Source organism: Macaca mulatta, chromosome 9 (assembly GCF_049350105.2).
Source record: "Macaca mulatta isolate MMU2019108-1 chromosome 9, T2T-MMU8v2.0, whole genome shotgun sequence".
In the NCBI taxonomy this organism is placed as follows: domain Eukaryota; kingdom Metazoa; phylum Chordata; class Mammalia; order Primates; family Cercopithecidae; genus Macaca; species Macaca mulatta.
In genome coordinates, this window is record NC_133414.1 from 57,585,999 (window position 1) to 57,602,648 (window position 16,650).

The following is a 16,650-nucleotide window of genomic DNA, read 5'->3' on the forward strand; positions in this document are numbered from 1 at the left end:
AAAAAAAGAAAACAAAAAAGAAAAAATATACCATATTACACTGCTGGTGAGAACATAAGCTAGTACAACCACTATGGAAAACAGTGTGGGGATTCCTTAAAGAACTAAAAGTAGAACTACCATTTGATCCAGCAATCCCACTACTGGGTATCCACTCAAAGGGAAAGAAGTCATAATATGAAAAAGATACATGCACATGCATGTTTATAGCAGCACAGTTCACAATTCCAAAAATACGGAACCAGTCCAAATGCCCATCAGTCAACAAGTGGATAAAGAAATTGTGGTATATATATACACCATGGAATACTACTCAGCCATGAAAAGGAATGAAATAATGGCATTCACAGCAACCTGAATGGAACTGGGGACTATTATTCTAAGTGAAGTAACTCAGGAATGAAAAACCAAGCATTGTATGTTCTCACTCATAAGTGGGAGCTAAGCTATGAGGATGCAAAGGCATAAGAATGATACAGTGAACTTTGGGGACTTGAGGGAAATGGTGCGGGGTGTGAGATAAAAGACTACAAATTGGGTACAGTGTATACTGCTTGGGTGATGGGTGCACCAAAATCTCAGCAATCACCACTAAAGAACTTATTCATATGGCCAAACACTGCCTGCTCCCCAAAAACCTATGGAAGTTAAGAAAAAAATACCATAAATTACATTTGACCATATTTACCCTAAAGTTCTGACATGAAGTACTTTTTATTGATGTTCAGTTTTAATATTTCAAAATTATAATTTCTTAATCAGATAAGATGTATTTAGTGGCATGTGTTTTTGTTTCAAGACATATGGACTTTTAATTTTTTATTAGCTAACATTTTTGTTAATTTCTACTTTTGTTAATAATTGTTAGTAATTTCTACTTCTACCTCATTGTGATAAATAAACACAGTTTATACAACGCTATTCCTTTTTCTAAAATTTATTGAGAATTACTATGTGATTTGTATCTGGTCAATTTTTACAAATATTATATGTATGCTTAAAAATTATATTTTTATGATTCTACATTTATCTAATATTTTAAACTTATTTAATGTATGCAAACTTTTTGCAGCTTGATCTATCCCTTTCTGAGATGAATATGTTAAATCTCATTGGACATAAATAAAGGGTATATTATAAGATACATATATATTCATGATTATTAAAACATTTTGATCTGTTTTTTCCTTTCCTTTCCTTTCAAGCCATATCAATATCTGAAGGTCACAGAACAAAGGAGTGGGAAAGTGAGGTTTGAACCCAAGCCTAGTGATGAAGAGTCCAGCACTTGACTTCTATTCTCTACTGTTTACATTTAAAAAATGTTTTAAACCTCTAGATAAAATAATTGGGAACCAGTTGACAGAGTGACAATAACAGAAGGGAAGATACATGAGACACTTATAATCAGGGACTTAACTGATCAAACAAAGGATACTGGATTTCCTTCTTGCCTGCCTCAGTAAAGAAAGTTTTTTTCTTTAGTTTCTCAATGTCTACAGGAAAAAGATTAAGAGATATAACAGAAGAGATTTTTGGACTGTACAGCCACTCACTGTTAATTCTGTTCATTCTGAAGAATCAAACTGGGAGGAAATTCTCAATTCATAACATCCTTTACTCTCTGAAGGGGATTAATATTTGTTTTCACTCTTCACAAGTATGCTAGGAAATACTATGCTTTTCATAGTTACTGTAGTAAAAAATGCTATCGATTATTGGCACATACTGTAGGGCACTGAGCTGGCTAGTCCCAGGTGTATGCAGCATTGCAGACATATATCCCACAGGCTGTTGGGATTGGTGCAAATAAGGTTTTGATGTCAATAACACTTTATTTTGTTGCATTCCGAGCCGACCAATGTGATTTTCTTCTCGTCTCCAAAGGCAAAATTATCTGGGTAACAAATGCAAGAGAAGAGGTCCCATCATTGCCTAGAAGCCAAGAAACCAGAAACAATTCCAATTCAGAACAAGCAGCAGAAACCATGGAATGCTTAGCAAAGAGAATTATGCAAAACACAAAATCCAAATATTCGGCTCACATGACAGCGGTCTAATCCGCAGGTGAGAAAATGCAGAAGTGGGACGGAGAACTGCTCGCAAACCCCAAGTGATGCCGCCAGCTCCCAAATTACCTTTTTGTTTTTTCTCTGGGGGCTGTTGACCTATTCTGAGGATTGGTCAAGGCATATATTGAGTTTCCTTTCTTTACTACCAATTATCCTCTCTACTAATTAATTCTTCCAGGAAATAATATATAAAGGAACAACAACAAAAAAAAGGGTGAAATTTCAGTTAGTCACATGGCTGGCTGATTTTTAGGAGACTGGATGCTGGCTGAAAATACTGGCAAAAAGAGACTTCCGCATTCAGGCAGGCTCCAGAGGATATTTCAATTTTGTGCATTCCATTGCCCTGCCCTGGCAGAGTTAACTGCAGATGTCAGGAAAAAGAGAATAGCCCCCATCTGCCACCTAAGAGAACCCCTTTTTCCTATGAAGTTTCCTTTCTTCATACCACACAGCCCCAGCAATGGGAGCCATTTGTGGTGCCAACTGAGGGGGCCACAGTCACTGACTGACCACAGATGTCTGCCTGGGAGTCAGCCCAACCCATAAACATCCTCCATCCTTCTGGCTTCAGTGTTTAGGAACCACAGTGCTTTACGGCTCAATCTTTCATTCTCTGTAGTCACACCCATAGGATCTCATCCAATTTGTAGCCTTAAATGTATGCTGATAATGCCCCAAATTATATAGGCAGCCTAGCTGTCTCTTCTGGACTCCAGATTCTTATACCCCATTGCCTTCTCAATGAGATACCCCAAAGGCATTTCAAATTTAAGATATTGAAACTCAGCTCAGGACGACCTCCTCTCCTCAATCCCTATCCTGATCTGCTCTTCCTATAACCTTTCCTAGCCTTCCAGTTGCTTAGACCAAAACCCCACAGTTAACCTTAACTCTCTCCCTCCTCATCTAAACTGTCACCAATTCCTGTTAGATTTACCACTGAAGCAGATCCAGTATCCGACCATTACTTGTATCACTGCCATTACCATTTGGATGAAGCCAGCATCTACTCCCACCAAGATTACTACAATAGTCTCCTATCTCTCAGACTCTCCGCTTCCACCCTTTCCTGTTGCCCTCCAGCCTATTTTCAACACAGCAGCCAAAGAACTCTGAAAAATAGGGGCTGCACACCATGGCTCATGCCTGTAATCCCAGTGCTTCAGGAGGTTGAGGCAGGAGGATCACTCAAGCCCAGGAGTTTGAGACCAGCCTGGGTAACATAGCAAGACCCCATTTCCACACAAAAAATGAGAAAATCAGTGGGGCACATTGGCGGATGCCTATAGTCCCAGCTACTTGGGAGGCTGAGGCAGGAGGATCACTTGAGCCTGGGAGATGGAAGCTGTAGTGAGCTATGATTGCACTGCTGTACTCCAGCCTGTGTGATCACATAAGACTCTGTGTCTAAATAAGAAAGTCAGATCATGCTATGCCTTTGCTCAAAACCCTTCAATGTCTTCCCATTTGTATCAGTTTCCTTTTGCTGCTCTAACCAATGACCACAAGCGGTGGCTTAAAACAACAGAAATCTAGTCTCTTAATGTTCTACAGTGCACAAGTCCAAGAATTGGATTTTATGGAACTAAAATCAAGGTGCCAACAGTGCTGCATTCCTTCCGGAGGCTTCAGATTTGGGGGCAGAAATCCAGCTGCATGCCCTTCCAGCTTCTGGAGGCTGCCTGCCTCGGCTCATGGCCCCTTCCATGAGTGACTCCAGCCTCTTGCTCCTGTCACTACGTCTTCTACTCCTATCTCTGACCCTCCTTCCTCCTTCTTATGAGGACCCTTGTGATTACATTGGGCTCACCTGGGCAATCCAGGATAATCTCCCCATCTCAAGACTCCAATGCCCATAATCAAAGTGTTTCCCTACATAAGGTAATAAATTCTCATATTCTGATGATTAGGATGGGAGCAGCTATTGGGGTGTCTGTTTCACAGAGTAAAAGCCCGAGTTCTGACAATGTCCTACTAGTTGCCATGTGAACCAGACCCCACTTCCTGTATAAGCTCATTGGTTACAACTCTCTCCCCCTCACTCACTCAGTTCCTGCTACACTGGCCTTGATCTTCCTCAACACAAGCCCACCCAGGACCTTTGCACTTACTGTTCTCTCCATCAGGAGACCTCTTTCCTTCCTTTAAGCCTCTGCATAAAGGGCACCACCCTATGAGTGAGGGTTTCTCTGATTACCCCTTCCCCAGCCGGACACTCCCTTCCATGCTCAATTTTTTCCCAGAGCTCTTAATATCATGTGTCATGTGTCTGTCATTCATAGTCTCTCTTTCTTTCTCTCTTTCTTTCTTCTGTCCTCTCCCACTAGAACATCATCAATAACGGGTGTTCTGTCTCTTGTCATAATCCTTAGCAAATACCAGGGGCTCAACAAACAGTTGTTGAATAAGTGAATCTTACTTTACTGGAAGAGCAAGTTCCTTGGACTCAAAGATCTGCCCTAAAGTAGGAACTTAGCCTGAATAAATAAATGAATGAATGAGTACATGACAGACTCAATTTACATCTCATTTTTGATAGATATATAGACTAATATGAAAGCAAGTGCTTTACTACTTAGAAATCAGACATAACAGTTTAAGTAGCTTATTCAAGGACATACAATAAAGGGAAAGTAATATAATCACACATTAAAACTCCAGCCAAGCCCCTGACTTTATTTTGCCGTGTTCCTGCATTTCTCAGACCTGACAAATCAGAACTCATCTAGATTCTTTTGCTTGGCTGAAATTCCAGTACCAAAAAGATTACAAGTTAATAAATTCCGGATTCATTACAAAAGGAAATTTCACAGAAATCTCAAAAGCATTTATCTTGTATATTCAGATACGTAAAAAATATACAGGGAGAGATCATCATCCATGCTTGAAAACACCCCCAGAAGCAAACGTGCAGCATAAGCTTCATGTTCATCATCAGTGCCTGACACTGCCCATCAGCCAGCCCACAGCAGCACCCAGATGGTCACCTCAGGTGTTGGGGACACAAAGAAACAAAAGACGTTCCCAATGGGGGTCATGTTTGTTGAGGGGAAAGAGACATGGGGACAATGCAACTGATTTGGAATGGGACAGCAATTTGTCTTCTAGAGGCCATCTCAGCTGCATTTTGCAAAGTGTTATGCTAGCCTTGCTCACACACTGGCAAAGTCGATGCCAACTCACCGTCCAGCAACTCCGCCTGCTGTTTCAGGAGGGTGTGCCGGGGTTGTGTTTTGTTCAAACTTGAAAACTGCATTTCTAGGAATCCTCTTACCAGCATATGGGTGGGAAAGAGGACCTCACTGTGATCAGGAAGCTGGACCCAGATGAGGGACTGCCAGGTTCAAATCTCACCTCTGAGACTCACTAGCTGTGTCCCCGACAGACATGTCACCAACCAACCCTCTCTACACCTCAATGTCCTCACCTCTAAAAAGTCTGCTTATAATTCTTATGATAATTGTAGGCGATATTGCAGGAAAAACACTTATCATAGTGCCTTGCAATTCCAAGCCTTCATACATACTACCTATTATTACAACAGCTGTTACTATATTAGTATTATATATATTAATGTTGACTTTTTAAAAAAATCACCATTCAAAAATAAATAGTACATTTGTCTTCATCTTGAGTTTAGTTTGTGACAGTGACTTCTAAAGGTTTATCATTTACTTACAACTAAGTATTTGCCTATAATTGGGAAAAACTGCTATCAGGCAAATGTTAAGATTAAGCTTTTCTACATTTGGCTGGCAAAAATCAAGTCATTTAAAGCCTTCCCCCTCAATTTCACACCTGAATAAAAATACACATGCTTTGTTAATGGAAAGTTTAACAGAAATGTTGAACAAAGATGACCTCATATAGTATTTAAACAAGGTAAGCAAAATGAGTAAGATTTTAAAATATATACGTAGGCATGTGTAGGTTCAACTAGACATTTTTGTGGCAAATTACCGTCTGATTAAATAGTTGTTTAATCTAATATCCTACGTTGCCTCACTGCTTGAAAAATGAAATAAGATCAAGTGACACCAAAATATACATTTATTTTTCTGTTTCTACTAACCACGCTAACTAAGGACACATGTCAGAGGCATTAAGTGAGCTTTACACCAAGTTATACAAAAATTCACCTCACACGTGGAGATCCTGATTTAGTAGGCTGGGGAGGAAGCAAGTAACATCTGTGGTCATTAACCACTGTGCAAGATCTCTCTCTTTATTTTCCCCCTTTCAACAGAGTCTTGTTCTGTCACCCAGGCTGGAGTGCAGTGGCACAATCATGGCTCTGACCTCCCAGGCTTTGATGATCCTCTCACCTAAGCCTCCTGAGTAGCTGGGACTACAGGCGTGCACCACAATGCCCAGCTAATTTTTTTGTACTTTGTAGAGACGGGGTTTCACTACATTGCCCAGGCTGGTCTCAAACTCCTGGGCTCAAGCGATCCACCCACTTTGGCCTCCCAAAGTGCTGGAATTATAAGTGTGAGCCACCGTGTCCAGTCCAAGATCTCTCCTTTGAAAAGAAGTCTTTTGCCTTGAAATTGTTTGCAAAAAGCATTTCTTGATTCTGTAACCCTGCTCCCTAAACAAAACTTGACTGCTTGCAACTCAATAAAGAGAAATGTTGAGTTGCTTCTCAGCCCTTAAAAATAATTAAATAATCCTCTGGTCTTTTAACACTAACAAGAGAGTTAAGGAAAATGGGAAGAGAGGAGGCGGAACTTTCCAGCTGTTCCAGGAAATCACGTGACTGCCTTCCCTTTATACTGATGAGGCTGCCAACAGAACTCTCAGTGCTGATGGGCGTGCTCTGTGTCTCAGTCTTCCTATGTGTAACCATTAGCCACATCAGTCTGCTCATAACCTTCCTAACCTCCTGCCATCCAAGGTCCTTGCTTCTTTCGTTCATTCAGTCAATGTTTGCTGAGCACATACTGCACCCCAGGGAACAAATGTGAAAATGTCCCTGCCCTCCTGATGCTTGCATTCTAATTTCTAACAAACGGCCTCTTGAAACCGCCAGACTTGTTTAAAGAACTGCTTCCTCAATGTGTTTCTTAAAAATGATGGTATTTTGGGGCAGAAAAGCAAATAACTGCAGTTTGAGAAAACAATGTGGTTCAAAGGATTAAAGAAATTAGAGGCTATCGAGGGTCTGCACGAGAAAAGATAAGGGAACTCGTGAACCTTTTGCAGTGGAATGAAGCAGTAACAGAATGACTGGCTTGGAGGTTATTTCTGGCAGGGGACATAAACCCACTCTGGAAATAGGAACGACCTGGCAGAGGATTAGGATTCAGTGGCCAGAAGTAGGACCTGTTCCCAACAAGAACATATTTAACAATTCCTACTAGAAATGGGATCAGGAGAGAGGCAAATTTACGACCAGCAGAGGTATCAACATTTTCAAGTAGCTGTAACAACTACTTTAATTCTTTGGTAAAAGTTTTTCCAGTCAATAAAAAATTAAGGGGTTAAAAAGTAAGAGTGAAACTTAAATAAAGTTAATAACAACCAAGACCCAGAAAGTTTACCCGGCTAGTCAATGAGGAGCCATGGATAAGGCTCCTCACCTTAGTTAGTAAGGTTAACTTACCTTAGTTAGTAAGGCTACTAACCCCATGCTTTTTCCACTGCATCATGCAGGGAGCTGAGCAGGGTCATCCTTCATCAGCAGTTTCTAAGACACAGGACACTACAGCTGCAGAGCACAGCATCGGGGAAGGTCAAACCTGTAACAGCTGAACTCTGATCAACGACAAATGGTTCTCAAATGATGAGAACTGGGTGTCTAGGTGGGGAGTAGTTGCCAAGAAGAGGAGAGAGGTTGTTCAGAATTGCTACATTAGGATCATTGTTATTCATGAAACTAAGAACTAAATTCATTCATCAGCAACCTTACCTAGTTCTGGGGGCAGAGCGGCGAGGCGGTTCCCCTGAATGTGGAGCTCTTTAAGCTGGGTAAGCTCCCTGATTTCCTTAGGCAGTGAGATCAGGTTGTTATCCCTATTGTTGAGCTAAATAGAAGAAAACAAGGAGTTGTCAACACATTTTCACATTAAAAGGTGCTCCACAGAAACTCTCATCCTCCTCCATGTCCTCTCTCTTACTAAAGCTCAGTCCTTCCCATTTGTTTACAAGTGCGGGTAGATAATCAAGAAACACTACCAGGAGTAGCGGTTTATTCCTGCAAAACAAACCTTACTCCTGCTCAAATTGACTTGATTCTACCCCTACAAGACTGCAGCAGTGATTTGATTTTCTAAGAATTTAGATAACTTACTGTCTGCAACTTTGTGAACTTCCCGATATCTGGCGGCAGGATTTCAAAATCATTATCACTTAGATAGAGTGCACACAGGGTGGCTGCAAATTAAACAGCAATGTATCAACATGTTGTCATGGATCCCAACCAGTTGAGGTCTGATCAATATGAGGGAGTGAGCTTTGATTAATAATGCTGGCTTGGTGAAAAGCCTTTGACATACCTGGGGCTCCCAATAATAGCAAGCAGGTCAAACTTAGATTTACTGGCTTACCGTGCAGCTGGTGTGTCCAGGAAAACATCTATATCCAAAAGGACTGACGCAATTAACAATGTGGGCACTAGCATTTTGGGGCACAGAGTTTTAACACATTTTGAAAACAGATTGCTATTTTTCTCATAGATTACTTTTGATTCACATTTATTTCTCCATTTGCATCCAACATAGAACAAAGAAAACTACTGTGCCACTTTTATGGATACCTAGGGCAAAAAGGTTCTTTCAAGTGAATACAACTATGTTAAAATAGACCTTTTCCTACGTAAATAGCACTGTTAAAAATTAATGAAAGGCTTTCTGGTGATGGAGGCTATAACCACAGCTTATCAGTTCCATAATCTGACTAATTATTACTACTTGTTTCTACAGCCTTAAGGACAAAAGTAAATGAAGACAAAGGGGCTAAAATAATGGCATGAAGTTAACAGAGTAAATCCTAACTTAGGCAGAATATCAGTAGTCAGAAATTTGTTCACAATTATTACACAATGATAATACAATTGCAAACTACTGAAGGCTAAAATTCTAAAGCATCTGTTTATCCTCAACCAAAAAAGCTGAGTATAATTAGGTGTATGTTTCGTTTATCAGTATTTTTTTATTTTTTAGAGATAGAGCCTTGCTCTGTCACTCAGACTGGAGTGCAGTGGGTCACTGCAGCCTCAAATTCCTGCCCTCAAGCAATCTTCCCACCTTGGCCTCCCAATTAGCTAATTTTACAGGCACATGCTACTAATTTAATTTACATGGTTAATTTTTAAATTTTTATTTCTAGAGACAGGGTCTCTCTATGTTGCCTAGGCTGGTCCTACACTCCCAGCCTCAAGTGATCTTTGGAGCTCAGACTCCAGAACTGTACGTTAATATAACATAATAAAAACAGGTGCTCCACTGCCCAAGAAAATATTTTACAGTTGGTTTCATGTGCTTGAGAAAGTCATAGAGAGATAATGTACATAAGGTAAAAAGTGAAAGTTTAGAGACCAGCTCAGAAAATTCAGATTTTCTGAATGCTATATAAGTTACTAATTGAAGAAATAGAACACTCATTTAAGAGAAGCAAACCTTGTCTGAAATAGTGCATGAGTTCCCAGAAGAAATCATTTTTTAATTTTCAAAAGCATCTCCAGCAAGAAATTTGTTGGCATATAAAAGAATAAAGTGTGTTCACCTGTGGCCAATAATTTCTTAATGCCTGTGTACTGGATAAATAGGTCAATAAGAGCACTTTTTAAAAGGCTGAAAATAAGAATCCTGGCTGGAAAATTTAACAATTCTGTTAGTGGTTTATTAATAAATATTTTTATAAATAATTGATTGGGACATCCTAGGCATATATCATACAAAGAATTAATACCAACATGGGAGGATACCTTATTTTGGCATGCTATTTAAAAAGAAAGTCAAGTCTCCTAGCTAAATGTGAGGCTTGATCTCATTTAGGTATATAATCTCTTTTAGAATGTTGATAGGACGTTACCAAGTCCACTTCAGCCCAATGGTGTCACATAATGATATATCAAATGCACATACTGCTGAGCTACAAAGGAATACTCAAAAGGAGTCGCTAAAGAAAAAAATTATCTCTGTTCAATAATTTATCTTGGAGTTTAAGTCCTGGCAAATAAATTTCACTCTTAGAACGCAAAGTGTAGTGTTGAGAAGATTTACAGAACTGAAAGTTTCTTACTCAGTTAGAAGAAGTTTCCAGGAAGACAATTTTCATTCAAGTTGTTGTAAGTCAAGTCCAGAACCTCAAGAGCTGGCAGGGAGCTGAAGCCTCGTGGCAAAGTGTTCAGCCTGTTCATGCTGTTGCAGGGGGACAAAAATCTACATCAGGACACCAAAGACACGTTTATACAGACTATCAAGGGCACCTCTGTTTCACAGGCTGAAAGTGTAAGACAGTGCCATGATCTTAGAGTCACTTTATACTGTATTTTTATTTTTTATTTTTTTGAGCTAGGGCCTTGCTCTGTTGCCCAGGCTGGAGTGCAGTGGCACGATCTCGGCTCACTGCACCCTCGACCTCCACGAGTTCAAGCAATCCTTCCATTTCAACCTCCCAAGTAGCTGGAACCACAGGTGTACACAATTACACCCCACTGATGTTTGTATTTTTTGCAGAGATGGGTTTTTGTCAGGTTGCCCAGGCTGGTCTCAAACTCCTGAACTCGAGTCATTCTCCCACCTCAGCCTCCCAGAATGCTGGGAGTATAGGCATGAGCCACCATGCCCATCCTGTTTTTGTTTTTTTTTTTAATTAAAAAAAGCATTTATTTAATATTTACATTGGCAAATGAAGATTGTATATACCTACCTATGGTGTACAACATGATACTTCTGATATATGTATAATCCATTGTGGAATGGCTTAAATCACACTAATATACACATTGCCTCATATCATATGCTTGCCTCATATCATATGCTTTTGTGGTGAGAATACTTAAAATTCACTCTCTTAGCAATTTTCAAGTGTACCACATATTGTTATTGACTGCAGTCATCATGACGTATAGTCCATCTCTTGAACGTACTTCTCCTGTCTAACTAAAATTTCGTGTCCTTTGGCTAACATCTCCACAATTCCCCTCCTCCCTCCAGCCTCTGGTAACCATTTTATTCCCTGTTTCGATGAGGTTTACTATTGTACATTCCACATATAAATGAGAGGATGTGGTATGTTGTCCTATTTAGACTAATAATTTTAGTCAGAGAGCTTATATATTCCTGAAACATTTGAAAATTTCTTAGTTGTCATTTTTCTCCAATGGTGAAATTTAATCACTGTTTTACACAAAAACTCAAACCGTCACAAAATATCTGTCCTTGTAAAGAAAAACTTCCTTATGAATGTAGTGATAATGTCTCAAACTATACACATGAAACTTCATAGTTTTCAGACTTTTGCTTTATTTCATTTCATTTATTCTTTTTAGGAGGGAAAATCATGGGGTTTTTTTTTCTACAACTGTTAACATTCAAAATTGATCTTCAATTAGAATGGTGATGGCCAGGGGCTAGAGGGAGGGCCAATGGAGAGATGTTTTTTAATGAGTATAGGATTCAGGTTTGCAAGATGAGAAAATTCTGGAGATTGGCTGAACAACAATGTGAATACACTTAACACCATTGAACTGTATACCACAAAGACAGTAACATTTTTTTTTTTTGAGGTTTTTTTTTTTTTGAGTTTTTTTTTTTTTTTTTTTTTTTTCTGTTGCCCAGGCTGGAGTGCAGTGGTGAGATCTCAGCTCACTGCAACCTCCACCTCCCCGGTTCAAGTGATTCTCCCGCCTCAGCCTCCTGAGTAGCTAGGACTATAGGCACGTGCCACCAAGCCCAGCTAATTTTTGCATTTTTTAGTAGAGAAAGGTTTCACCATGTTGGCCAGGATGGTCTTGATCTCTTGACCTCGTGATCCTCCTGCCTCAGCCTCCCAAAGTGCTGAGATTACAGGCGTAAGCCACTGCGCCAGGCCAGACAGTACATTTTATGTGCATTTTATAATAACTTAAAAATTTTTTAAATCATACAATTGACCCTTGAGCAGCATGGGTTTGAACTCCCTGGGTCCAATGACACATGGATATTTTTCTTCTGCCTCTGCTACCCCTGAGACAAGAAGACCAACCCTCCTCTTCCTCCTCAGCCCACTCAACATGAAGAAGAGGATGAAGACGTTTAAGATGATCCACTTCCACTTAAAGAACAGTAAATGCACTTTGTTTTCCTTCTGACTTTCCTAATAACATTTTCTTTTCTCTAGCTTACTTTATTGTAAGCGTGCAGAATAAAATACATATAACACACAAAATACGTGTTAATCAACATTTATGTTTTGATAAGGCTTCCTTCCGGTCAACTGTAGGCTGTTAGTAATTAAGTTTATTCAGAGTCAAAAGTTATGTGTGGAGTTTTGACTGCATGGGGGGTCAATGTGGTGCTCCCTCAGTGCGTGTGTTGCTGAAGGGTCAATTGTGTGTGGGTGTGTGGTGTGTGTGGGTGTGTATGTGGTGTTGTGTGTAGTGTCATGTGTGTGTGTACAGGTGTGCTATGTGTGGTGCGTGTGTGGTGTGTTGTGTGTGTGGTGTGGTGGTCTTGGGGGCTGTGCTGTGTGTGTGGTGTGTGGAGGGAGTGTGGTGTGTGTCGGTGGGTGTGGGGTGTGTGTGCGATGTGGTGTGGTGTGTGTATGGAGGGTATGGTGGTGTGTGTGGTGTGTGTGTGGGATATGGATGTGGTATGGTGTGGTATCTGTATGGTGTGTGTGTGTGGGTGTGGTGGTGTGTGTGTTTATGCTGTATGTGTGTGGTGTGTGTGTGCGTGTTTGTGTGTCTCCGATGAAGGCTAAGGGAATTTTTTTTCTTTTTTTTTTAATTATACTTTAAGTCCTAGGGTACATGTGCACACGTGCAGGTTTGATACATAGGTATACATGTGCCATGTTGGTTTGCTGCACCCACCAACTCATCATTTACATTAGGTATTTCTCCTAATGCTATCCCTCCCCCATCCCCCCACCCCCTGACAGGCCCCAGTGTGTGATGTTAAGGGAATTTTTTTCTACACTATCTTTTATCCTTTTCTTTAAGCCCCTTATTTTTCTCAATGCAGTTCCCTTTGAGCATGCTTAAAAGCCAATTAAAAAAAAAACTTTAATAAAAGTTGACAGGTATTGAAAGGTGGAAGGGACTGTGACAATAAAAATCATTCTAGTCATCGATGCTTCTCGTAACAGATCAAGCTCAGTCCAGTCCTACCAAGCGGGCCTCACCAGAAACAGCTGACAGCAGAGGGGGAAACCAAAATGGAAACGTGGGTTCCCCATCCCAGGAAGAAAATGTCCCAGACAGACTACACCCAGCAAAACTAGCTTCACGACTATCTACTGCCATGACAGCAACAATGAACATTCTCCATGAAGTCACAATTTGTGAAGCACATTATGGCAAGTACTTCGCTTGTTCACTAAAACTACCTTGTAATACAGGCAAGATGGAGCTTGTAATTAATGCCATCTTGAGATGAAAAAACAGCCTAAGAGAGAGTAAGGAGCAAAGACTTCAGAAGTGGGTGACATGTGTCTGGAAGCACCCTGTACCTCACGGAGGCCAAAGCCACTCCAGACCCGTGGGCTCCTATGCAAGGATTCTGAGAAGAAGTGCAAGTCAGAGACAGCAAGGGAGGCAGGGAAGCATACACTAGGTGCTTCTGTCTTTAAACACTGCTTTAAGTTATCCGTTTTTGAAAACTGCTGATTCCTTAACATTTTTCTCTGCAAATAAAGAAATACGCTTTTGCAATATTAGGTACAGGAAATCCACAGTTAAACAGGCTTAGAGGGAAGAGGCATCTCACTTGAGAGAGAGCTCCCATTCAATCTCCAGCCCAGAGCAAGCCTGGAGCCCCTCCACCTCTTGGTGGCAAGAATCTACTTAACCAAAGGTTCCTTTTTCCTTTGAGTGACAAAACAATACCAACAACGTGTAAGGAACACAGCAGAGTCCCACGTGCAGCTGACAGCAGTATGTAACAGTAGTAGGCACGCCACCCTGGGGGGCAGAAAGGAAGTCCTTAAACAAATGCTGAAACTTCAGAAGAGCTGCTAGCAACAGCCCCAGCTACAAAGCGGGCAAGGAACTGCAGAGACTTCTGGCCACCTCTTCGGAGGCCAGACCATGTGCACGGTGACCTGGTGGCATCTCTCTCTGCAGAATGAAGGCTGGAACACACTGGCTGTCCCCCTTCCCCTCAGCAGGTGCTAACATCCATCTCCATCCATCCACATTTCCACAAGTGGGAATTCCACGTTCAGGGCCCCACTCTGACACTGCTAGCAATCAAGGTTTCCATGAGAGGTTACAGGGGGAGTAGGAACAGAATGGAGCTTTAAGGTAGGAGACAGCTAGGTGAGGAGTCTGGCTCCAGCACTTGCCAGCTGCGTGACCTTGACCAAGCTACTCAGCTTCTCTGAGACCAAATTTCCTCAACTATAAAACAAGGCTGATAACATCTTCAGGGCAGGATCACTGGGATGATGAGAGAGAAAATATGTGAAGCACCCAACACCCGATCCATGGTTCACATGTGGCTTCTCAGGAAAGAAGAGCCATTGCTAGAATTATTTTTCAAAAGATTTGAGAGAAAATTTTGAATCAGCCCTAAGCGAGCAAGCTCACCTCATGACAAGCCACTTGGGATGGTCTGAATATCAAGTGTGGTTTTACCATTTGTGCCACACTTGCTTAATCTCAGGTGACTTCAGGTGTTGAAACATAAAGCTTCATAGGGCTCAGCTATGCCAATTGGTATCAATTCTTTGTTTGCATGGGAAGATTTTTCAAATGCGTGTTGGAAGTGGGCAAATGTCTGCATATGATGGAGAAATTTATAAAACCAGGATGTCTAAGGGTATTCAGCATCTGTTTTCCTTTTCTTCTAAAGCCCCAGAAAGGTCTGTACAGACTCCTTTTCAGAGCAATTTCTTCTCTGCAGGTTGTCTTGAGCACCTCCAGCTTCAATAAAACCTTCTTGGCTAAAGGCACTCATTTTCTCAACTCCACAGTGACCTACTCACAGTTATCAAAAATAAATATTAAAAAAATCTAGGCTGAGCCCGGTGGCTCACATCTGTAATTCTAGCACTTTGGGAGGCCAACACAGGCAGATTGCTTGAGCTCAGGAGCTCAAGACCAGCCTGGGCAACATGGCAAAACCCCGTCTCTACAAAAAAGACTACAAAAATTAGCCAGGTGTGGTGGCACCTACCTGTGGTCCCAGCTACTCAGGAGGCTGAGGTGGGAGGATCACTTGAGCCCAGGAGGCATAGGTAGCAGTGAGCGGAGATCACGCCACTGCACTCCAGCCTGGGAGACAGAGCGAGACCCTGTCTCAATAAATAAATAAATAAATAAATAAATAATCCAAATCCATAAGTACCCCACATGGTACTTAATAAAAACTTCTATGTGTTCATGAGACAAGCTCTAGCAACAAACAAGGTCAAACGTTATTTCTGAATAGTTGGGCACAGTGGTCCTGCTGTGAAGTTATCCTAGAAATAATCATCAGCATGGGAACATGTGTGGTTTCACATTTTTTGGAAAATAACTCTAGGAAATAAACTGTATTTAAGCAATTAAGAATAGAAATAAACTTTCTTTTATTTATTCAGGTGGCCTAAAATTATCTCATGTCTTACAACCAACAGAATAAACTGCAAATACTATATAAAACTTTGAAAGCAAATTCATATGGAGGGTGCCTTTTGGATTACGCATACAAGTGGCTTGCCTGCTCCATTTTGTGATCTCCTGTGTGTATGCTTTCTTTCACCCTGGCTCCTTAGGATAAGGAGTCCTCACTATAACTTGCCTTACTGTGTGAACATAATTCTTCATGCCGTTTGAGGACAGAGGCATCCTTTAGTGAAACCCATCTTAGCTCCTTTCCCTAAGAACTGGGAGGTTTTCTTCAAACTTTGAAACTCCATCTATGCAGCTACGTAATTAAATACAAAAAGCTTTACACAATCAATAAAACAACGACAGCCAAAAGTGTAAACAACTCCAAAGAGAACAAGAAGGCAACTAAGATGCATTCATTGAAAAAGAAAAGTTTAGGGCTGGGTACAGTGGCTCATGCCTATAATCCCAGCACTTTGGGAGGCCAAGGCGAGTGGATCACCTGAGGTCAGGAGTTCGAGACCAGCCTGACCAAGATGGTAAAATGACATCTCTACTAAAAATACAAAAGTAGCTGGATGTGGTGGTGCATGCTTGTAATCCCAGCTACTCGGGAGGCTGAGGCAGGAGAATCGCTTGAACCCAGGAGGTAGAGGTTGCAGTGAGCTGAGATCGTACCATTGCACTGGAGCCTGGGCAAGAAGAGCAAAACTCTGTCCCCAAAATTAAAAAAAAACAAACAAACACACACACAACAAAACAAAACAAGAAAAACGGAAAAGAAAAAGAAAAGTTTACAGCTCTGTCCTACGGTGCCTCAAACCAAACAGAACA